At 35.6% G+C, this 23,660-nt stretch overlaps 1 protein-coding gene across 14 annotated transcripts in view; it reads left to right on the top strand.

Moving 5' to 3' along the window:
* LOC129725247 (collagen alpha-1(XVIII) chain) overlaps positions 1 to 23,660 on the top strand; it is a 698,730-nt gene that overhangs the window by 282,009 nt on the left and 393,061 nt on the right. The window lies entirely within an intron of this gene.

Below are 23,660 nucleotides of genomic sequence, written 5' to 3'. Positions count from 1 at the left end.
TGATTATTGAAAATTATAGGAAGTTAATAACAAATTTTATTATAAATACGCTTTAAAAACACTATCAAACATTCAAGTATATGATAACAGAATTTTATTATTTTTATTATTTATGTCTATCATGTTCAGATATATTTGTGTTCCCCGGTTCCCCGTTTGTTATAATCGCTTGATCGGGTAGCCGTATGTGGGTTCCCCGTTTTAGCCGAAGTTCTACTGAATTTAATTTCGGAACCTCTGGATGAGATGATAAATGAAAAAAAAATTCGTTTTGAATACCTATCACATATGACACTCTGCCTGCTGTCTAGGAAAATCAATATTTTTGCCTGATTTGTCATGAGTTGTACACGATTTCAACAGGATTTTTTTCTTTTTAAATTGAAATCCACGTTCAAAGTAAAACGTAGCAAAACTGTGCCGTAATACTTGACATTGACTGTTCAATTTTCTTAGCCCTTCATATAGTCTAGTATTTTGAACTTTGACCGATGAGAACTCAAATTGCATTCTAGGAACATTCATTCAATTGTTTCGTTCCGATCAGCTGGTTTGAACGTTTTACAAATCTAACAAATGAACCATAAGAACAACATCTACCAGAAACATCCACCTCATTAACTTATCCGGCGTTTGCCACTTCAATAGATTCCAATTTTTGACTACTTCCTCCAACCAAGCAACTACTGCGCTAGTAAAATGCCGGTAAAACATCTGCCGACGTTCGACACAAACCTCCGACGGGCGACGCTACATAGTTCCCGAAGTGAAAGGCCATCTGGATTTCGTTGAAACACTTTATTCCCAAATAACCAAATAGATCACCGTCTACGCTACCATACACCAGTTAAAAGTTAAATATGTTTTATCGCACACTTTTTGCCCCCGTTCCAGAACACTCCCGGTTTCGATGGGAAACCGGACGGTATAAATATTAAAATACAGTTTCCCGATTACGTTCATCGATCAGAGTTCGCTTTACGATGCAATCAAGCGCTAGAAAGTGCTCGAACAAAAACCATAATCGATCCGAAAAGTATTTTTTTTTCATTGTTTTTTTTTATATATCCTAATGTAAATTAAACGGAAAGCAATTAATTCCGAATGTTGGTTGATAAATACTACTGTGCACATGCATTATCGTGAAAGAATAATGTGCCCAGTTAGCATACCAACACAGTGCTGGGAAATATCATCTGACTAGCTGCGAGCGTTGATCAACATAAACATGCCATTTATCTAGGGAAGTGGAAAAAGTTATCGACCAAAGTTTTTTCCAACCAAAGCCAGTTGTGGCCCGACTTTTCGGAAATCACTCCGAATTCACTGCCTTACACCGAAATCAATCTCTCTTTTCCGCTGTTCATCTCTTTCCCCACCTACGGAAAAGGAGCGAAGTGAAAGTTGGCGCAAAACAATTTATTGCTGGATTAGCGATTTAATTTTCATTTCCATGGAAAAGTAAATCCTCAACACTCATCTCATGCTAATCTGCTTGAACGGAAATGAAAGCCAGTGGCCAACTTTTCCGGTGATAGTAATTTTCCAGCGCCTTATAACAGGTTAACTTTCGGGAAACTTTTTCCTTTGCCCTACTTGCGTACGTCGTACCTACTTGCGCGGAAGGGTGAATTCCAAGGAATGCGTCCGCGCTAATAGCCGCTGGTTGGAGTTAAACTTTGAAAGTTCAGAACGATGTTCAGCGGGATAAGTTTTGCTGGAATTTTACAGCGCTTACTGCCCATTCTGAAAGCCAGGAGCCATCTGAGCTGAATTCAATTTGCATGTGCGGTAAAACGAAGGTGAGCACAGTTCTTAACTTATTTATGTACGTTAATACTACGAACTCCAAGCGAAAGCCGAATTAAATAAGCGTTGCATTATTCTTTCACACATATTTTTTTTTCAATTATGTTTAAATGTGAAAATATGCAATAATTCTTGAGTAACAGAAAATTAAAGTAATAAAGTATTGCATAATTACAATTAGAAATTAATTGGGACTTAATGTGTCATGATGAATACCGATTCTGCCTTCTGTGACGAACGCTATTTAAGGAGCTCATGGAGAATTACAAATATTTACACTGTTAGAATAGTTCAAGAAACCACTGAATATTTTGAAAACAACGTTTTGCCTTTCTCCTAGAAAGGTATAGCAATCACTTGCAAAACCGAAAGTATAAAAGTGCTCCAAAGGGCCGAATAGCATATACCACTCGACTCAGCTCGACGAGCTGAGCATTTTCTGTATGTATGTGTGTGTGTGTGTGTGTGTGTGTGTGTGTGTGTGTGTGTGTGTGTGTGTGTGTGTGTGTGTGTATGTGTGTGTATATGTGTGTGTGTATATGCAGATTTTTATTCTCACTCACTTTTCTCAGAGATGGCTGGACCGATTTTCATGAAATTAATTGCAAATGAAAGGTCTTCTTGTCCCATACCCTATTGAATTTCATTGTAATCGGATTTTTAGTTTAGAGGTTATGTATCAAAATGTAAAAATCATGAAACATCACTATCTCGAAAACTACACAACCGATTTGAACAAAATTGATTTCAAATGAACTGGCCACCTTAAAACCCTTAACATTGAATTTCATAAAGATTGAACTTCGGGTTCAGAAGTTATGAAAAGAAACGTGTTCTGAAGACTGTTTAATCTCACTCATGTTTCTCAGAGATGGCTGGACCGGTTTTCATAAAATCAGTGTCAAATGGAAGGTCTAGTTGTCCCATAAGACCCTATTGATTTGTTTTGCAATCGGACTCTTAGTTTGCCTGTTATGTTTGAAAATGTAAAATTCAGCTATGAAAAGTAACATATTCCGAAGACTACTTGGACTCATTCACTTTTCTCAGAGATGGCTGACCCGATTTCCACAAAATTAGTGTCAATTAATAAGCCTAGCTACCCCATAACACCCTATTGAATTTTACTGTAATCGAACTGTAACTTCGTCTGTAATGTACCGAAATGTGAAAATCACGAAACTTCATTATCTCAGAAATTACATAACCGATTTGATTAATATTATTATCAGATGAGCGGGCTAGTTAAGGGTTAACTGATGAATTATGATTGAACACGTGGTTTTAAATTTTGGCTGCCCTATACGTTCCCATTTCATTTGTTTATAATTGAACTTAAGCAACCGTTATGTGTTAAATTGTTAATAAAACAACGAAAGTCTATTATCTCAAAGATTACATGACTTATTTGAACATAACTAGTGTCATACGAACGAGTCATCTCTCAAACTTACAAATAACAAACTTCATAACAATTTGATATGTGGCTCAAAAGTTATGGAAAGAAAAGAAATTCAAAGACTATTTAAAACTATACTTGCTTTGATCGATATATGTGGCCTTAGCATAATTTAAATGTGGTATCGTACTATTTGAACGTTCCAAATTCATTGATTTCTTGTGATGTGTTTGAGTCTGCAAATGCACGACGAATCGGCCATAGGATATGTTCAAAGTCAAAAAACAAATCGTTTGAAATGATTGGTTTTATCGAAATGACAACATCCTCGACTTTTGGCTTCTGTACATCGCCTTAATACTGAATATATTTTTATTGGGTGGTATTCGGCCATTTTCAGCAGATTTTCTGGCATCAATCTCGGAAATACCCAATTGGGAGTTATTTAGTTATTTTGGTTGTTTTCCAGAAAGTAAAAGTGGTCGTCTTTAAATTCAAAATGGTGTCCAGGGTCATTGTTTGGTTTCTATGCATCATCTCGATTACGGAAATATCCATATTGAGTATTATTCGGTCATTTTCGACTGTTTCCTAGAAGTTGCCATTTAGCAATCAAAATGGTGCCTGAGGTAAATTGTTAGCTCATTGCATCATTCTGGTTCCAGCGATACACAGATTGAATGGTATTTGGCTATTTTTGGCTGTTTTTCACAAACCGGAAGTCGCCATCTTGGATTTCAGAATGGTATGTAAGATAATTTCTAGCCTCTGAGCGTCATTCTGGTTGAAGAAACACCCATATTGGATGTTATTCGATCATTTTCGGCTGTTTCCCAGGAACCGGAAGTCGCCAAATCAAATTCCAAAATTGGGTCTGTGGTCGATTACAGCTGCTGTGTATTATTCTAGATCCGGAGATACTCATGTTGAACGGAAATCGGCAATTTTTGGCTGTTTTTTAGGAACCGGAAGTCGCCTTTTTGGATTTCATAATGGCATTTGGAGACAATTTCTGGATTTTGAACGTCATACTGGTTAAAGAAAAACTCATAATAAGTGGTATTTGGTCATTTTCAGCTGTTTTCAGAAACCGGAAGTTGCCATCTTACAATCCAAAATGTTGCCTGAGGTCGATTATGGAACATATTTGTTGCCACTAAAAACAATCACCTGCCAAATATGGTTCCATTTAGTTGATTAGTTCGCAAGATGTGCAGAAATTCGTGCAGAAACATGTGCTTCCAGAAGAGAGAGGGGCGTCGAACCATTATGAACATATTTGTTACCTCTAAAAACATTCACATACCAAATTTGGTTGTATTTTCTTGATTGGTTCATGAGCTGTGCAAAATTTGTGTTTCATTTGTATGGGACCCCTCCCTTTCACAAGAGAGAGGGTGTTAAAACATTATGGATATATTTTTTACCACTAAAAACATTCACCTGCCAAATTTGGTTTCATTTGTAAGGAACCCCTCCCTTTCAGAAAAGGAAGGGGCGTCCAACTATTAGGGACGTATTAGTTACCCCTTAGAACATCCACATGCCAAATTCGGTTTCATTTGCTTGGCTTGTTCTTGAGTTGTGCAAAAATTTATGTTTCATTTGTATGGGACCCCTCCCTTCCAGAAGAGGGAGGGGTCTCAAACTATCATACGAGCCTTAATCGACACCAAAAACCCTCACATACAAATTTTCACGTCGATTGGTTCGGTGGTTTTCGAGCCTATATGGATCAAACATCATATAAAACGGACTGCATTTTTATATGTATAGATTACAACATCAATGTTTAAGAACCTAAAGAGTGAATATACATTTATTGGATTGAAGCATCCATGTAAATCTATTTTTACAAATAAAAGGGTGAATGAGAAAGGCTGGGTCTGACCGCTAGGTGGATTAATTTAGGTTTTTTGATTGAATTTCATTTCAGAAGGTGGTATCCTAAGGGCCCAACAAACAATTCAAGTCTTACATTTTTCGATAAAACCAACTAGGAAAGCGATTTTGAGCATGAGATCGGAGCAAAAAAGCGGAGAGGACAAGGAATTGCTGAACTAAACGATATAGATAACATAGTGCAATTACGAGAGATTGTGCGATTTCAACATTTTCTGAAATTGGCCAGTATAGGAGCCTTGAGTGGGCAATATGATTTGGAAAAAATATATCTTAAACAGCATCGTTTTCTCATTTAAACTTGATATTTGTGGAGAATGTAGGCAAATCATGAACTTTCTCCGTAGAACTCCTTCAGTTAAATATTGTTCGAAGCTAGCTCAAATAATCGTTACCACTCATGCATAACATACTATTACGAAAACCGGTGTTTTTACACTAAGGCTTTTTACGATCGTACAAAATAAGGGGATTAGGAGTTTTATATAATTATCCACAGATAGAGTTCATCGAACAAAATTTGATCTGACAAAAAATTTCAACAGTATAGAAAAACTGAAATCGAAAGCTGCAAAAAAGCTCAAAACCGAAAACTTTCGAGGAAAAATTGCTTTCTATATAAAATTATATTTCTAGAATGGACAACCGTTGTTACTTGTATATTTCGGTACAATAATTCGGAAATATTAGGTACCGTCTGCCGGGGTGAGATTGTGCCAAAAAAGGATACATTTTTGTTCCTTAGCTTGTAATGTACACATTCAGGCAATGAGTTTGATCCAAATCACGTCAATGCACACTTAAATGTTTAGCTAACGACTGCCGCAAATATGGTTAAGTTACAATAAACTATATTTTTGCTAAATTAAATGAACTTTGGCCTAATCTCACCCCTTCTATGGGGTGAGATTGTGCAAAAAACAAAAAGTTGACTTCAACACCTGAAAAATAAACAGTAGTGTATCTACGAATAATTCACATGAATAACATGATAAAACAGTAAATATAGGGTCGACCATATACAACGTGGACTATTAAGGGGCTGTAGGGGGTTGACCAGAAACTACGTTTCATATGAATTGTAGAAAAATGTATGACTGGATCAAATCGATATCTGGAGTAACCAGTTATGAGAACGTGGCTTATAGACAGTCTCTATACACATAGTGGCGTCTCCAGGTAGCTTAGAAAGAGAAAACGTTAGGACATAAGGCCTGAGAAGACTTTTCGTTTCAATTATTATATGTCATTGACCACTGTATGGAATCATTGGAGATCTCAAAACCGCTGGAAACGTACCCACAACCCTCCTTCCTCGCTGGAAAAGTCATCAGTTAATATAGAATCGGTGTACAAAATTTTGTTACATTCCATAAGTAATATCAGTCAGTGTTAGGGTGGTTTACTGGTAAAACAAAAACCGATAAAACCGGTAAAACCGATATTTTTTCCAATACCGTAATACCGGTATTGGAGAGGCGAAAAACCGGGATTTCCGGTATTTTCTTTAAAATTTAAAAAATAATTGTCACAATATTCATAAATCATTGTGAGGTTAATGAATGCTACCCACTTAGGTAGGCGTTACAAATCACATGACGGTGTATATAATATTATGTATTCAGAAAGAAGCAACATTAAATATTAATTTACTCTATCCTATTTATCAATTTTTGTTTCTTTCTTGTTTGTTCTGCTTGGGTTCGAATGATGTATTTGTGTGTATCGATAATTTTATTAGCGATAATTCTAGCTGAGAAAAATGCTTTCTCAGGTTCAACTGAATTTGGAAGAACTGTCAAACAGAATAGAGAAGAATTTCAGTGCGTCTTGAACTGTCCTACAGATCAGACGTTTTTTCGGTTGCTTGTGGACTGGTCTTTGACTGCCTATAGCTTCAAAGTTTGTGTTTTGTCAGTGTGTCTTTTAAAGATTACCTGGAAGTTATTTCACATCAGTCTTTCTCAAGACTACCTACTTTTGAATTTAACATTTGTTTTAACTTTTTTCGTATCACCTGAAATGGCTGGACGGAAAAAGAAACCTCGCATCGCTGCGGGGAGGAAAAGAGAGGCATCTCTTTCTGACACATCGAGTGTCTGTAGTGACAATCCTTTTGATATTTTGCCTGAGCAAGAAGCTGGTGAAATGGAAGTTATTAATAATGAAACTTTACAAAATATAAAATCTTTAAAAAAGGAGAAAGTTCCACCTATTGTGGTAACTATTTCTTCTGAATTTAATATATTCAAAAAGGAACTTTCAACGTTTGTTTCTGACGTTAAAGTTACCTATCAAATTGGCTGTAGAGGTGAATGCCGCTTATTAGCCGACTCAGTAAAGGGTCGTGATCGTCTTGTTCAGTATTTAACTGACAAGATGTACAAATTTTTTACATATGACACCAAGAACGCCAAGCCGTTCAAGGTTGTCTTGAAAGGTCTCACCAACGATCAAACCGTTGATGAGATCAAACTTACTTTAACAGAATTACTTGGCATAGCCCCTACCCAAGTAATTCTAATGAAACAAAAATCACGAGGCGAAAACAGTCAGAGAACTGGAATTTCCCTTGTTAATTATTTAATTCATTTTAACCGCAATGAGGTTAACAACTTAAAGTTTTTTGAAAAAGCACATGCTTTGTATAATGTGCGTGTAAAGTGGGAAATTTATAGGAAGTATGGCGGAGGTGAAAAGCATATCACCCAATGCCGTACTTGCCAACGTTATGGCCATGGTTCCAAATTCTGTAACATGGACCAAAAATGTCTTAATTGTGGAGACTCTTCTCACAAAAAGGACACATGTCCTGTGAGAGAGAGTAAAAATTTTCGCTGTGCGAATTGTAACGGCAACCATATGTCAAATTTTTATCAATGCCCAGTCCGTTTAGCAATTGTCAAGGCAAGGCAAGGTAAACAAAATTCAATTTCTCAATTAAAACCAACTTCAAAACAAAATTCTCCAAGCGTACCAGTGACGCATAGTTTACCTACTCCTTTGCATACCCGTTTAACTTATGCACAGGTTACAGGTAGTTCGAACATTATACCGCCTAGTGTTGGTAGTTCGAAAATGACCGGTAATATGGGTAAGCAAAACACGCTAGAAAATAATTGTACACCTGTTACTCCAGCTAATATTGCTGCCGAAAGTATTTTTTCTAATGTCAACTGCCTGGGGCCTATTACGGCAGGTAAACTTTCTTTTTTGCAACAGGCAATGTTCGATCTTATGAACGCCATGTTGCAGGCAAAATCAATGTTTGAAGCCATTCAAATAGGCACAAATTTTACTATTAAAATTGTTTCTAATTTAAAATTTAGCAATGATTTTAAATAAAACAATTAAAATATTAAATTGGAATGCTCGCTCATTGAAGGCCAATGAGAATGAGCTTTTTAATTTTTTAACAGTAAATAATGTGCATATTGCAATTATTACTGAAACATTTTTGAAACCTAACATAAAATTAAAATATGATCCCAATTACGTGGTTCATAGATATGATAGGATTCAGGGTTCCGGCGGTGGAGTTGCAATTGTTATTCATCGCCGAATCAAACATCGTGCTCTTCCCCATCTTGAGACGAAAGTTATTGAAACTTTGGGAATTGAAGTTCAAACTGAACTTGGGATTTTATTTATTGCCGCAGCATATTTACCATTTCAATGCACACGCGAGCACAAAAATTATTTTAAAGGTGATTTACAAAAACTCACCAGAAATCGTTTGAAATTTTTCATAATCGGCGATTTTAACGCTAAACATCTTTCATGGAATAATTCTCAAAGTAATTCCAATGGCAAAATTTTATTCAATGATTGTTCTTCAGGATACTATTCTATTTTGTCTCCGAATAGTCCTACATGCTTTTCTTCTGTAAGAAACCCTTCAACAATCGATTTGGTGCTAACAGATCAAAGTCATGTATGTAGTGATTTGATCACACATGCTGACTTTGATTCTGACCATCTTCCAATAACTTTTTCTTTATCACATGAATCAGTTTTAAACCCTATGAGCTCTGTTTTTAATTATAACAAGGCTAATTGGGAAAGATACAAAACTCATATTGAGAGAAATTTCAATAATGAGCTGGATTTGCAAAACGAAGTGAATATCGATTCCGCTTTGGAAGCATTAAAATGTGCAATTGTTGATGCCAGGAATTATTCTGTTCCAAAGGTTCAAGTGAAATTTGATTCATCAATAATTGACGAAAATCTTCAACTTCTAATTCGTTTGAAAAATGTCCGCAGACGTCAATATCAACGTTCTCGTGACCCTGTTTTTAAAACTATTTATAAAGATTTACAGAAAGAGATTAAGCATAGATTTACTCTTCTGAGAAATCAAAATTTTGAGACTAAAGTTGAAAAATTGAAACCATATTCAAAACCATTTTGGAAGCTGTCGAAGATTCTTAAGAAACCTTCAAAGCCTATTCCAGTTTTAAAAGATGGTGAACGTTTTCTTGTATCCAATGAACAAAAGGCTCAAAGACTTGCTCAGCAGTTTGAGAGTGTTCATAACTCAAATTTGAATTTTGTGAGTCCAATTGAAAATGAAGTCACACGTCAGTTTGATTTAATTTCTTCCCAGAATTTTTTACCTGCAGAAATAATTGAAACTAACTTGAATGAGATTAAATCAATTATTAAAAATTTCAAAAATATGAAAGCACCTGGTGACGATGGAATCTTTAATATACTAATCAAACATCTCCCTGAGAGCACAATGGAATTTTTAGTGAAAATTTTCAATTGCTGCTTCAAAATTGCATATTTTCCCAAATTATGGAAAAATGCAAAAATTACTCCCATTTTAAAACCGGATAAGAACCCAGCTGAAGTTTCAAGTTATCGACCAATCAGTTTGCTTTCTTCAATAAGTAAACTGTTTGAGAGAATTATTCTTAACAGAATGATGTCACACATCAACGAAAATTCAATTTATGCAGATGAACAGTTTGGATTTCGCCATGGGCATTCCACAACTCATCAATTGCTCAGAGTTACTAATATGATACGAACTAACAAATCTGAAGGTTATTCCACTGGAGCTGCTCTTTTAGACATAGAAAAAGCATTCGACAGTGTTTGGCATAAAGGTTTGATTGCGAAATTGCAAAATTTTAATTTTCCAATTTTCCTTATCAAAATTTTAAAAAATTATCTTACTGATCGAACTCTGCAGGTTGTCTATCAGAATTCAAAATCTGATAGATTTCCTGTCAGAGCAGGTGTACCTCAAGGTTCAGTCTTGGGTCCAGTCCTGTACAACATATTCACTTCAGATCTTCCTGATTTGCCTCCAGGATGCACAAAGTCATTGTTCTGCGATGACACAAGCATTTCCGTAAAAGGAAAAAGTCTTCGTGTCATATGCAGTCGATTGCAGAAAAGTTTAGATATTTTTTCTTCCTACTTGCAAAAGTGGAAAATCTCTCCCAATGCTTCTAAAACTCAAATGATAATTTTTCCGCATAAGCCTAGGGCTTCTTTCCTCAAGCCAAACAATAATCACGTTGTCAAGATGAATGGGGTTATTTTAAGTTGGTCCGACAAGGTTAAGTACTTGGGACTAATTTATGATAAAAAACTTATTTTCAAAGAGCACATTGAGAGTATACAAGCCAAGTGCATCAAATATACGAGATGTTTATATCCTCTCATTAACAGGAATTCTAAACTTTGTTTAAAGAACAAACTTTTGATTTACAAACAAATTTTTAGACCAGCAATGCTTTATGCTGTACCGATCTGGTCAAGTTGCTGTTCAACAAGGAAGAAAACGCTCCAAAGGATTCAGAATAAAATTCTGAAAATGATTTTGAAGCGTCCTCCTTGGTTTGGTACACTCGAATTACATAGACTTACTGGTGTTGAACCATTAGAAGCTATGTCAAATAAAATTATTAACAATTTTCGACAAAAATCGTTGCAATCCTCAATTGCTACGATAAGCTCTCTTTATAGCCAATAAGTTAGCAATTAAGTTAGTTGTAAGTTTACTTCCCTTTCTTGACAAGTAGGTTTAAATCCCTACGAATGATAAGTCCTAATTGCGAAAGCAAACAAATCCTAACAATTAAAATTACAAATTTCTAACAGTGTTGAGAAGTCACCATTTGTGATTGGACACACATACTCATTATTTACTAATATTTATCATAAATACTTAAGCTACTAACAAATCCCCCCTTAAAAAAAAAAAAAAAAAAAAAAAAAAAGAGAAGAATTTACCTTCGATTCCTTCGGATTCGTAGAATGTAAATTCTTTTCTAATCGTCATTTCATTTTCTTCTTCGTTCATTCACTCTTCTCAACAGTTTCAATAATTGTTCCTCTAAGAATTTTAAATTTATTCATTGATTTCAAACTAAGCTTTGCGATGTGAAAAAAATTTGAAATAATAATCTGTATGTTTTTTTTTATTAATTCATATTAAATAATATAATGTAATAATGTTCTTCGTAATCATATCACTGGATTCATTCATTAACGTTTTCCAAACACTATTAAATTTATCCAGTGTTGTATCTGGATCGTTTAACCCCGCAACACATGTAACAAAACTGGTTTTATGAAAGTTTTATATCGCTGTTTTGGCTGTATTAAGCGCTATAAAACTTTGATAAAACCAATATTGATACTAGGGAAGACTCCAAAACAAGTGGTCCAAATGTTACAGAAAAAACTGGGTCGTAATAAAGCATACACGCCATAGTTCAAGTTTTAATCATCTATTGTGTTCTTCAATTCGCACAGAATTTGCTCTGACTTCGCACAACAAATGCGTGAATCGCATAACGCAAAAATTGTACAAGGAATACATTGACAGAGATCAAAATCAGAATATGTATCTTATACACAAAAATAATATTGTTCCGGTAAACTTCGGTTTCGGGCGAACGAACAGTTTCGAGGTGCTCAAAAAAACGCTCTTTACTTTTGCGAGCTGGTGAGTTTCAATGGCTCGTGCATCCCTAAAAATCGTCAGCAACCGAAACAGCCAATAGCGAGCGCTGTTTCCGCAGAAGTTGCTGACGCTAGTGCCAGTAACGCGAAACCAAATGCCTTTGAATAAAACCAGAGTTATAGTTGAATGCAATGTTTTCAAATGACCTGATTCATGAAAGTGAAGCGATCAGACAATAATTTGTTTATTTTGTCAGTACCCAACTTATCCGGTTTTTATTTTTTACGAATACCGAAATACCGGTTTTTCGAAAAGTCGGTAATACCGACCACCCTAGTCAGTATAGATTTCCATCTAACAGTTGTTAGCTTACTGTTCTCAAGCTTTAAGTCATTATTTCAAATAATACCTTGGCTAGACAACACACCCTATGTAAACAATGCAAGTGTTTTGGTGTATACTGATATAATTTTGTTGTAAATATGAATTAAGTACATAGTACCGTTCATCACAGCTTGGCACAATCTCACAATCTCTCATATTATTTGATGAGATTTCTTGAACGGGTTGGTTTGCCTTGGACATTTTTGGATAACGTTATTTGCGCATGTTTCCCACCCTGTACTTTGAAACATTATTTAAGTGAAACAGTTCACTGATATTATCTATATTTTATTTGAAATTGTGAATAAATATGTCACGTTTCATAAAGTATTGAATTTGAGGTATTAGGTTCGAGAAATCTCAAGCAATTTAACATACAAACGTTTTGGCTCAATCTCACCCCCGTGGCTTAATCTCACCCCGGCAGACGGTACGCTACTTTCTGCTCACTGTTTTTGCCTTTCTCCTAGAAAGGTATAGCAATCACTGAAAAAACCAAAGGTATAAAAGTGCTCCAAAGGGTCGAATCTCGTATATCAATCGACTTAGTTCGACGAGCTGTGTGTATGTATGTAACGGTCTCCCAATCTCACTCGATTTTCTCAGAGATGGCTGGATCGATCTTCATGAAACTGATTGCAATTGAAAGGTCTAGTTGCCTCATAAGACCTTATTAAATTTTATTGTAATCGGATTTTTAGTTTCGAGGTTATGTATCAAAATGTGAAAATCACAAAACTTCATTATCTCAGAAACTACAAAACCGATTTGAACAAAATTGGTATAAAAGAACGGGATGGTGTTTTGAACCATTTGTGAAATAATTTTATAATGATTGGACATGTAGTTCAAAAGTTATGCAAAGAAACTTGTTTCAAACACTGTTTAAACTCACTCAATTTTCTCAGAGATGTCTGGACCGATTTCCACAAAATTAGTGACATATGGAAGGTCTTGTTGCTCCATAAGACCCTATTGAATTTTATTGTTATTGGACTTGAACTTTGTCCGTTATGTATAATAATGTGAAATCAGGCTATGACAAGAAACATGTTTCTGAGACCATTTGAACTCAGCCCCTTTTCTCAGAGATGGATGGACCGATTTTCACAAAATAAGTTGCAATAGAAAGGTATAGTTGCCTGTTAAAACCCTATTGAATTTAATTATAATCGGTCCACAACTTTGTCTATTATGTATCCAAATGTAAAAGTTATGAAACTCCATTATCTCAGAAAGTACACAACCGGTTTGAACAAAATAGGTATCAAATGAACGGGCTGTCTTTGAAACCCTTAAATAACGAATTTTATGATGATTGAACATGTAGTTCGTAGGTTATGAAAAGAAACTTTTTCAAAAAACTTTATCAAATTCACTCGTTTTGCCAAAGATGGCATCAATCAACAATCTTAGTTTTAAATTGAAGGTTTAGTTGCTTTGTGACAAGTTGACAAATTCGAAAAAAACGCTGCTCTAAAGCTCATAATAGGCAACTATTATGTTATATTAAAAAGAAAAAAATCACAGGAAAAGCAATAATTTTTCATTTTTTCTTAGTTTGACCTTCGGGGCAACATTTGTGTTGACCAGTGTAATCGGACTTTTATTTTATCCATTATGTGTTAAATTGTAAAAATATTGAAAATCCCTTCTTTCAAAGATTACACGACTTATTTAAAGAAAACAGGTGTCGCAAATTCGGATTTCAAAAAGAAGTATGGAGTTGATTCCTGGTCTCTGAGCATCATCCCGGGTACTGAAAAACTCACATTGGGTGATGTTTGTCCCTTTTAGACTGGTAGAAACCGGAAGCTACTGTCTAGAAATTTAAAATGGCGTCTGAAGATGATTTCTGGCCTCAGGGTATCATACAACTTCCTCAAATTGTATTAGAGGATATTTGTCACTTTAGGCTGTTGATCGGAAACTGTCACCATCTTCGGCATCGAAATACCCAGATAAGGCAGTTCGGCAATATTATGATAGATTTTATAATTTTATAATAATCAAGCAACCAGAAGTGGTAATCTGGATTGAAAATAGGGTTTTAGGTCGGATTCTGGCCACTGGGTATAATCCGGGTTTCAAGAACCCATATTGATTGGTATTTGGCCATTCATTGGATGCCTCTCAGAAACGATCAGTAATATCAACTGCGTTAAAGAATTTAAATTTCACTGATAAGATCATTCAAATTAATGTATAAGGAACAACATTTAATTATACATTATTTGAAATCTACTGACTAACGTTGAGTTAAAGAATCAGAATATTTATAGGCAGTATATGAGTACAAATCGATTATACCACAATCAAAAACAAAATCGCATCATATAATTGATAGAATTGAATGTTATTTGCATGTATATGTGTTAATTTATATTCATATCGTCGGTTTCGTGCAACACTGGCACAACTCAAAAAACATAGTTTCGAGAGAAACGCGTTTGAAAATTTGCGTCAAAAATTTATTTTTCGATTTTCAAGAAAACTTTGAAGTTTAAGATTACCCATCCTTATTAAACACCTTTGGGTCTATTATGCACATATTACGTGCTCACATTGTCCAAGTTAAAACCTTATTTTTACTTACTTTATGGAGAAATTTCGATTTGTGCAGCAAAGGCACTTCTACTCATAACTCTGGAATTTTTGTGATTTTCGGAAAGGGATTTCGTGTGATGAAACTTAACAGTATTTGGCATCGTTTGCCATCAAAAACTCAAAAATGCAAAGCCAGTGTTGCACGAAGCCGATGATATGTTAAATTTTAAATGTTCGGTATAGTTATGCTTTGGCTACCAAAAATTTGATGTTTAGAATGATTAACAAATCCAGCAGAAATAATCAAGGTGTATTTTTTTAATTGTTGGAGTAAATCTATTTTAACAAATTATAAGTTCGAAAGAGAAAGGCTGGGTCTCACCGCTAGGTGGATTAATTTAGGTTTTTTTTAATAGAAATGCAAATTTATTTTGAAATAGTTGAAGAGATTGTTTGAAAGACTCAAGCGCAAGCTTAACCTAGAATCATGACTGCCTCTATAATTGCAATGTGTTTTTTGCAATAGGTTTTCAATTTAATAGTGTGAAACGGAAAAGTTGCAGTGATTATTTTCTTTTAACTCTCTTTCTTTATTACTAGATTGGTAAACTTGCAGAGAAGCGTTGATAGATAACCTCTAAAAAAAGCGTTGATTTTGGATTGCCATTTACCGATGACACGGGATGATTCTAGTTCTCTTGCTATTCTCCACTCCGTATACACTGCAAGCAATTGCAACACGACATAACAATCATTCACTCAAGCTACCGGCACACTCACAGCTCACAGCCAAATGGCTGAAAGGAGACATGACGCGACAAATCCGGACAAAATCACTAACACACTGCGGTCCGCCGGTTGGTTCGTCTGCTATAGTACACGCAACCTTGCTGCGGTAAAGTCAGCTGCTACTCTTGCTGCAGTAATCGGTAATACATAAAATAATACTAAATTTCTGCATGCTAGCTTTTATACGTCACTACTGAGAGTTAAACTTCCGGTAGACGTGTCGACCAAGCAAGTTCAAAAAATCGTAAACTAGAAAATTGCAAGGGAAGGGAAATATTTTCGTTAGCTGCACCGAACAAGTTTAAGCAATGGACTCAAAAAAAAGCAAGAACTTAATTATAAACTTTTTTACGCAGTTGTTATCACTGTCAGAGTGAGTGACAGAAAAATATATTAACTTCTTGAAAAAACAACAACAACAAATCGATTATAAAGTCAAATCGTTTGTATACTTTAGCGTCGGCTGTGCTAGGGAAGAAGGCCTTGTTGTAGCTCTGATTGATTTAAACATGCGTTCAACACGGCTCTACATTTTTCAACAGTACAAAAGTAAGCATCACAAAACCACAATTTACCGCATTTTGGTGGACGCATAGATAACTTTCCAAACGAATGGCTTTAGAATGAAGAAAATCCGTGGGAACCTGACTGAGTTTTAAGTGTTTGAAAGTGGACAATTTTTGTGGCGCTCTCGATGTTTGAGGTTTTTTAGTTTTAACCTTTATATATGTTGCCGTAAGATGTAATTCTTCGTCAGAAAAAATGGTTACCTATAAATCATTCGAAGCTTTACTCATTGCCAGCTATGACTTTGCCCCATTTTCTAGCTAAGCTCGGATGCCGTTACAAGAAAAGAGTTTGTTTATTGGGGCTATCCACGAATCAAGCCATTTTTCGATGTCTTCATATGAGCACAACTGCTGATCCACAGAGCATGTGCCACCGAAGGGAACCAGTAATAGACTTCCCATTTGAGCATTTCTATGTGAGTTTCAATGTCTTTGGTAGTATGAAACCTAGCGTTGTCATGCAGTAGACACACTTTTTTATGCCTCTGCTCGGGTTATGACCATTTATTTTAGTGCCGTACTCGGCTTAGTCGCATCAATTGTATACCGTTCCCCAGTGACGGGTTCGTGTGGTTCCAACAGCTTAAGATAAACAGCCTCCGCAGCATGTAGGTCGAGCCGACAACGTAGAGGCATAGCCGGGTAGTCCCCATGACTTTTTTTCTTTGAGTTGCTGTAATGAATCCATTTTACATCACCCGTCATGATGCGATGAACAAAATCGTTACTTTTTGCCGCTAGAGCAGTTGTTCACAGGCGAAAAACGACGTGCAGCGTCCCTTGGGTTCATATCATAAGGAATTCAAGTTTCCTTGTTTTTTATCCATTCTCAGAGCATGCAATCGCTTGAACGACTAGACGGGTAACTTGTAACACTGAAGCAAGCTGTTCCTACGTTCGGCATGAATTCGAAGATTGGTGGTCTTTCTTCACGAAGAAAAACATTAAACATCGAAATAACCGTCTTTGATAAGATGGGACCTATCACGACACGTTGTTTTAGTTAGAGTAACATCAACGTGAACTTTTTCTTTAATAGAGTGAGAAAAGTTGAACAATTATTTGGCGCAAAATCAGATATTTCACATAACTAAAAGTATTTAGCACCACAATAACATCACGTATCACCTCGATTTCTATTATTCATGAAACTATTTCTAAAGTCAAAACCATTCGTTCGATGTGTATAGTGTCTTTGGCAAAGGTGTAGATAATAAACTTGTCATTGAAAAATCTATTTCCCATGAAAATATATAAAAACATATTTTTAGGAAACCTTACCTGTTTTATATTTATATTTTTTATTTGTTTAACATTGTGCAGTTTTTTTTCTTCATCTAAGACAGTTCTCGTAGAAAAATAATCAGATTTGAATTTCGGGAGCTTGAGCTTAAGATATTCAATTCATAAAAATATGTCTGTATTTTTCTTAAATTTTAGTGTGTCTCGTGATGTATATTTTTTCGAAAAGAAAACATTTTTTTACGACTTTGCCGAAGACTTTTTTTTCTAATTTGTCCATAATCAGACAATCATCATTGTTTGGCAGACCCTTCATTTAAATAAAGTAGTTTTCAATAAAATAAAAGTAGGAGGTTGTATCCAAGACACGACCGTATAACTGACGTTGAAATACGCAAACTATTAACAAAGGCATTCTTGAGAGTATTTCGGTTATGAGTCATTGCTTGCTCAAATAAAAAAAAAAACAATTAATAAATTGATTAAATTAATAATCAATTAATAAACACTGCGAGTCTATTGTAAGAGAATAATACAAAACTTAGGAGTAATACTGCATTACTTCGAATAAGAGACAATTTGTACATTTTGTGTCGTACTAAAGTACGAAATATATGTCTGTGATCGATAACATTCACTTTGGTGTGAAAAATTTCATATCTCTCAATCTATTTCTACCAAGCAATTGGAATATTGGAGCAATCCCCGTACTTCTCGCATGCTAAACGAGCACTCTACGATGTGAGCTACAGCCACGACGATAAAAAAAGTTTTTTTCACTACTGTACTAAATTTTGCCAGCTAAACATGAATGAGAATAACAACGAATCAAAGAATAAATTTTGAAATGTTATCGGCTGATTCAACAATTGTTTTCTTCAATAAAAATATGACTTCATCTGAAAATTTTTACAATTATTTTCACCTTTTCAAAATAAGTGTTAACTTCTGGATCTGTCGAAAAATTAAGAAGAATGAATTTATCATGATTAGTATTTTTTCGACTATTTTTGCGAGTGAGATTTTCTGGGCATGTCTAGTTATTTAATTACTATTCTCTTGCGTCTCTTTGGTCATCCTTTCTATAGATAGTATTGCGGTTTGATTAATATTGCTGACCTGAAACATCGATTTGGTCTAGCTCGATTATTTTCTTGGTGACTTCATATTACGTTTTGAATCCAGATTTTCGTCAGCGCTTGAATCCCAGCCGATATGAAATATAAATCATGCACTCAAAACAACGTATCCAATCTTGAAGCGAATTTAATCCTTGATGGATTAATGTCGGTATCTCAAATTTTCAATAATGGAGTTTTATGGTTTTGAATGTAATGTCTCTGAAGATATTTTAATTTGTTAGTTTTAAGTCACATCATTGCCATTGGGGCACCTGCTTGCCTGTTGGTGGATAGACCAAATAAAAAAACGCTTCATAATGTAAATTGCACGAAAAATTAGTAAGCTTACGCAATAACATGTACATTATTAGAAATCAAAAATAACAGAACACAAAAATTTCGTTCAAGTAAATACTCGTGCTTCCGTTTTTTTTGTTCGTTGTTTTTCACCTTCGTACAAAAGTACATTCGTGAATTGTACAAATTATGCGTAATGTTGCAATTCTATTCGATAACTTGCAATACAAATGTTCTATACAATCAACAAAAGTACTGTACAATCTACGAATACCATGTTTACGCAATGTGCGTGCAGAAAATAACGAAAAAATATTTTCCGAGCACCGTCAGAAGGAATCGTCTGTCAGAAAGACTTCGATCTTTTCAGGCCGGTAAGCAATTAAACAGATCACTGAAACAGAATCTAGTAGCAAAAAGTCATGTCATAAAATTGTACAATGGGATTCTATGAAGTAGGGTAAGAGCACCGGTTTTGGCCATAGTATGTTATGAATGAGAGATATTTGTCCTTCATTCTTCGAAAAAAATGTAATTGAATAATTTAAACGGGGAAATCGGATGGAACCGCCTATATTCTGCACTAACAATGCATGAGTTTAAATAATCAAATTATGTTGTATTGTTTACATATTTTACAATCAAAAAACTTCTATAGGCTCCTGTTTTGGCCATAGCATTTCTAATTCGGCCACTTGGGTCTCCTATTGTGGCCAATTCGCGAAAAAGGTGAAGTCACGCGAATTTATTTTATATTTTGACTTTATCATGTAGATATATTTTAATAGCAGAAAATCCTCGTTTTTTGAAGTAACCAAAGGGCCAGTATATATAATAATCAAACTAAATAATGATATTATATTCACACATAGCTAGCAGGGCAAAGTTAGAATTTGTTCAAACTTAGTAGGATGTTTAACAACACTGACATCACATCATTGACCTATATTAATTTTTCGTCTGTCATTGATCTACATTAAAAAGCTTCCGCTCAATCCTTTTTCACATAGAAACTTTTTCGTATTATTATTTTTTAACATCAACTCAAGTGCCATTTATTATAGTCAGGTTAAGGTTGAGAATCCGAAGCGTTAGTTTTAGTAAATACAAATGAAGTTACAGATTTGTAAATAATCTGAACAAACGGAGACTTTCAAATCCCAAACCAGTTTTGTAGTTTCACATATCTCATGCGATAAAAATATCATCCCGAAAAACGCCATATATTTCATGTTTTGCATAAACATCAATACGTTACCATGGTTTTGTTTACATATGGCCAATATCAGGATTATGAATCATGGAATTACATTAATATGTGACCAAGAATGGATCAATGAACGCTCTTGGAAGCTGTAGGTAGTTTTGATATTGCAGAGAAAAATCACACCAAAATGTCTACTTTTTTATCCATGTGCTGTAGTAAGTTGTGCCTGATGCTGGTAACAAGATTTGTTATAGAAATGGGCAAATTTAAACAAAGTTATGCTCTATGAAAAATAGCTTGCAAACTACCTAAACGTTAGGCTGTATAGTGAACTGGAGAAAGCATAGTTAGTTTCTTTATTAAAACTAAAATACGCATATTTATTTGCTTAAGTTTGTAATAGTTTTGTTGAATAGTAACAGCAGGTTCAATAGGAGACTTCGAATCAGAAGTATTTTTTTTTTTTTTTTTGAAAAGTACTTTTTCACAATTATCAATTTTATTCTATCATGGCCAAAACTGGTGCTTCTACTCTAATATATTATTGGCTGCTTCTTGGGCAAAATTTCTGTGAAATAACTGGTCGAGGTGATATCTTGATTACCTACTCAAAATTTCGCGTTTCGCGATAGATCCTTGTTTTTGCTTTTTGGTATGAAATGAGTCAAACTTTAGCCTTATATTGTTTTAAAAATTAGTTGATTCTACAACATAGTCCATAGTAACTTAACCCTCTAGTGCCCAAATTAGTTTTTAGACGGACTTTGAAAAAATCACTATGAAGCTTTATAAACATTTTTTAAGTTCTTATTGAAGCTTTTTCGAGGTTCAACTGGAGACCGTCTAAAGACCGGCTCTGGGCACTAGAGGGTTAACTTTGGATGGAAGAAAACTATTCTACATTTCTTCATAAGTTTCATTCACAAACTAAAGATGAACCCAATAAGAAATCCATTTTCGCATGGTAAACATAAAATCTGGTAATGGAATATTAAGGATTTGAATGTAGGTAAATAAATAGAGTTTCGAAGCTATCAGGTCAAATGGTTTCAACGAAAAAAAAAATCAAGCCATTATCGGATGGAACGAATCCAGCGTAAGTAATTGTTTCTTAACACTTACACTGATAGTAACAGATCTGAATGCTCACTAGTATACATTAGTGAAAAAAAAAAAAAAATTGGAGTCTAGAAACGACCGAACAGCCGCGAAAGATGATCACTGTCACCGTAACGATATTCGGCCTTGCTAGAATGGTGGAAAAATGTAGCTAGCGATGGCAAATTCTTACGAAAATCCAGTAAATACTTATGTACGCACCTTGTACAAAGAAAACTCAAATCTGTTCTGTAGTTTCCCAGAGAAAACACCTAAAGGAACAAGTAGGTGTGAAATTTACCAAATAAACCAACAAACCGTAAGAATGCAAAACCTGCGGCAATCAGTACCCTTTACGGAGCTATTTTCTCATCTCTTCCCGATTTAATCGACCGAATGATTCACTTTATCTTAGAAGCGTGCGTGTAAACATACGTTCTATCGTTTCCCCGGCCGCTAGCAAAAAGCTACCGTTAGTATCATGAAAGTGCCTGAAGGTGAGCAGAAGAAAAAAATCATGTAACATCATTGGACTATTACTTCAGCTACTTACAAAGAATTTTATCACTGTTTCTTCTCACCGCACACGTGCCCGCCACCCTGCCACACCGTATCGAGTAGAAAGATATACCATATAATCCACATCACGCCAACGGTGGCGGCTTAAGCAACATCAAGGCAACCATAATATTCCAGTCGATTTCCACCGCACAATAGCTAAGCCGCTAGCTGGCTGATAGACTGGTTCCTTCCAGCCGCTCGTCGTCCCACTAGAAAGCAAACGAGTGAACGTGTTTGAATAAGAAAAATGATTTTCCCTGCCGGTGCCTGCAGCCATCACCGTAATCTGATGTCTCATACGACGAATTGGCATTACACAATGCCCTGCACGTCGTGTGCTTGCTTTGTCCGCCCCTAACACAAGCCCTCTGCCGAAGGGGGTGAAACTTACAGCTGCTGTGTTTTCGCCTTCTGGTCGGTATTGTGGAGGCTTTCCGTTCGCACTCCTACACGACGTAACGGGAGACAGAGCAAGAGAAAGAGAGCGTACGCTTCGTCGGCATTCAATTACCAACCCCTGGTTCAGCAGCCCCTGACGGGGCGGTTTCCGGGTACCCAATCATAAATCATTTGATTGAATGGTAAGCGATGGATCTGTCGTCGTCTGCGAAGGCACAAGGAAAATTGGCCCGTAAAGAAGCGTATTAGTTCGAAGCAGCAGGTCAACCTGGGGGCAGTAAACAATGAATGGGCATTTGTTAGCGTAATCTCTTGGCTTGGGACTGCCTGTGGAGCTGTGCTGAAGCGACACAGCTGAGCCTGTCCAGAATAGGGTCGCAGAGGCTTCACTTGACCCGTGAAGAAGTTTGTTAGAGGAGGTGTTTTTGGCGCTACTATGAATGTTAAACATACTAAACTTTTTTTTATGGCTTATACAATAAGTTTAAAGGTTTCAGATCAGGAACATTATATTTTTTCTGAGCGACACTAACAACAAACCTTATACATCAAAGTAATTATTATTAATTGCAAGAGCCTATATGTACATGTTCGGATATAAGGAAGCCAGACATAAGCTGTGCTTTACGAACTTCCACACAAATTCGTTATCCTCCTACTTTTCGCTCAAACCGCAGTGAAAATAACAAATTGAAATCGATTCAAGATCGACATTTAAATATATTAACTCAAACGAAATGAACGACAATCAATTCACTTCGCAGTGGAAGAGAGGAAGGGCTAATGTGGGGGGGGTCTAGCTCCACTCGTAAGGAACGTAGTGCACTGGCGGAAGTTAAAATGTAGGTACATGAAATTCATTTCGCTACTAATTGCCATAAAATGGGCAGACAAGCCGTCCGATAAAAGCCATCAATTACTGCGGATTTCGGTCCTCTCGTAGGATTTTAAATCCCTGCCTTGTTAGCTGTCAGATTTCACTCTTTATCAAAGTGAACAGCATCTCATGTGCTGTGGCGGCACTGAACACTGTTGAAGAGTACTTCGCCCGCAGTTAGAGGTATGGATAGAAGTGTTCGTGTAGCACCACTTTAATTGCTTGATGAAGAACAATGAATTTGGTCGGTGGTATTTTTTACACTTTCATTATTACCGTCTATTTTGAAAAAAATTATCCGATTTATTTTCCGCATTGATTATTATTCACAGTTTTACTTTTGGGTTATTGAACTACAAGATACCTTCTTGTTTGAATGTTTATAGCTTGGCGTATTAGGCACAATAAGTGTACCTCATCATCCAGGAAACTTGTATATTTTTAATACAAGATTATAACGATTTGTTTTATTTTTTCAACAACAATTTAAACCTGTAATTTTACTGTGTATGCGCAGAAGCGCTATTCATC

Source organism: Wyeomyia smithii, chromosome 2 (genome assembly GCF_029784165.1).
Source record: "Wyeomyia smithii strain HCP4-BCI-WySm-NY-G18 chromosome 2, ASM2978416v1, whole genome shotgun sequence".
Taxonomy (NCBI): Eukaryota; Metazoa; Arthropoda; class Insecta; order Diptera; family Culicidae; genus Wyeomyia; species Wyeomyia smithii.
The sequence above is the reverse complement of the archived record's forward strand: the minus strand, read 5'-3'. Positions and strand labels throughout refer to the sequence as shown.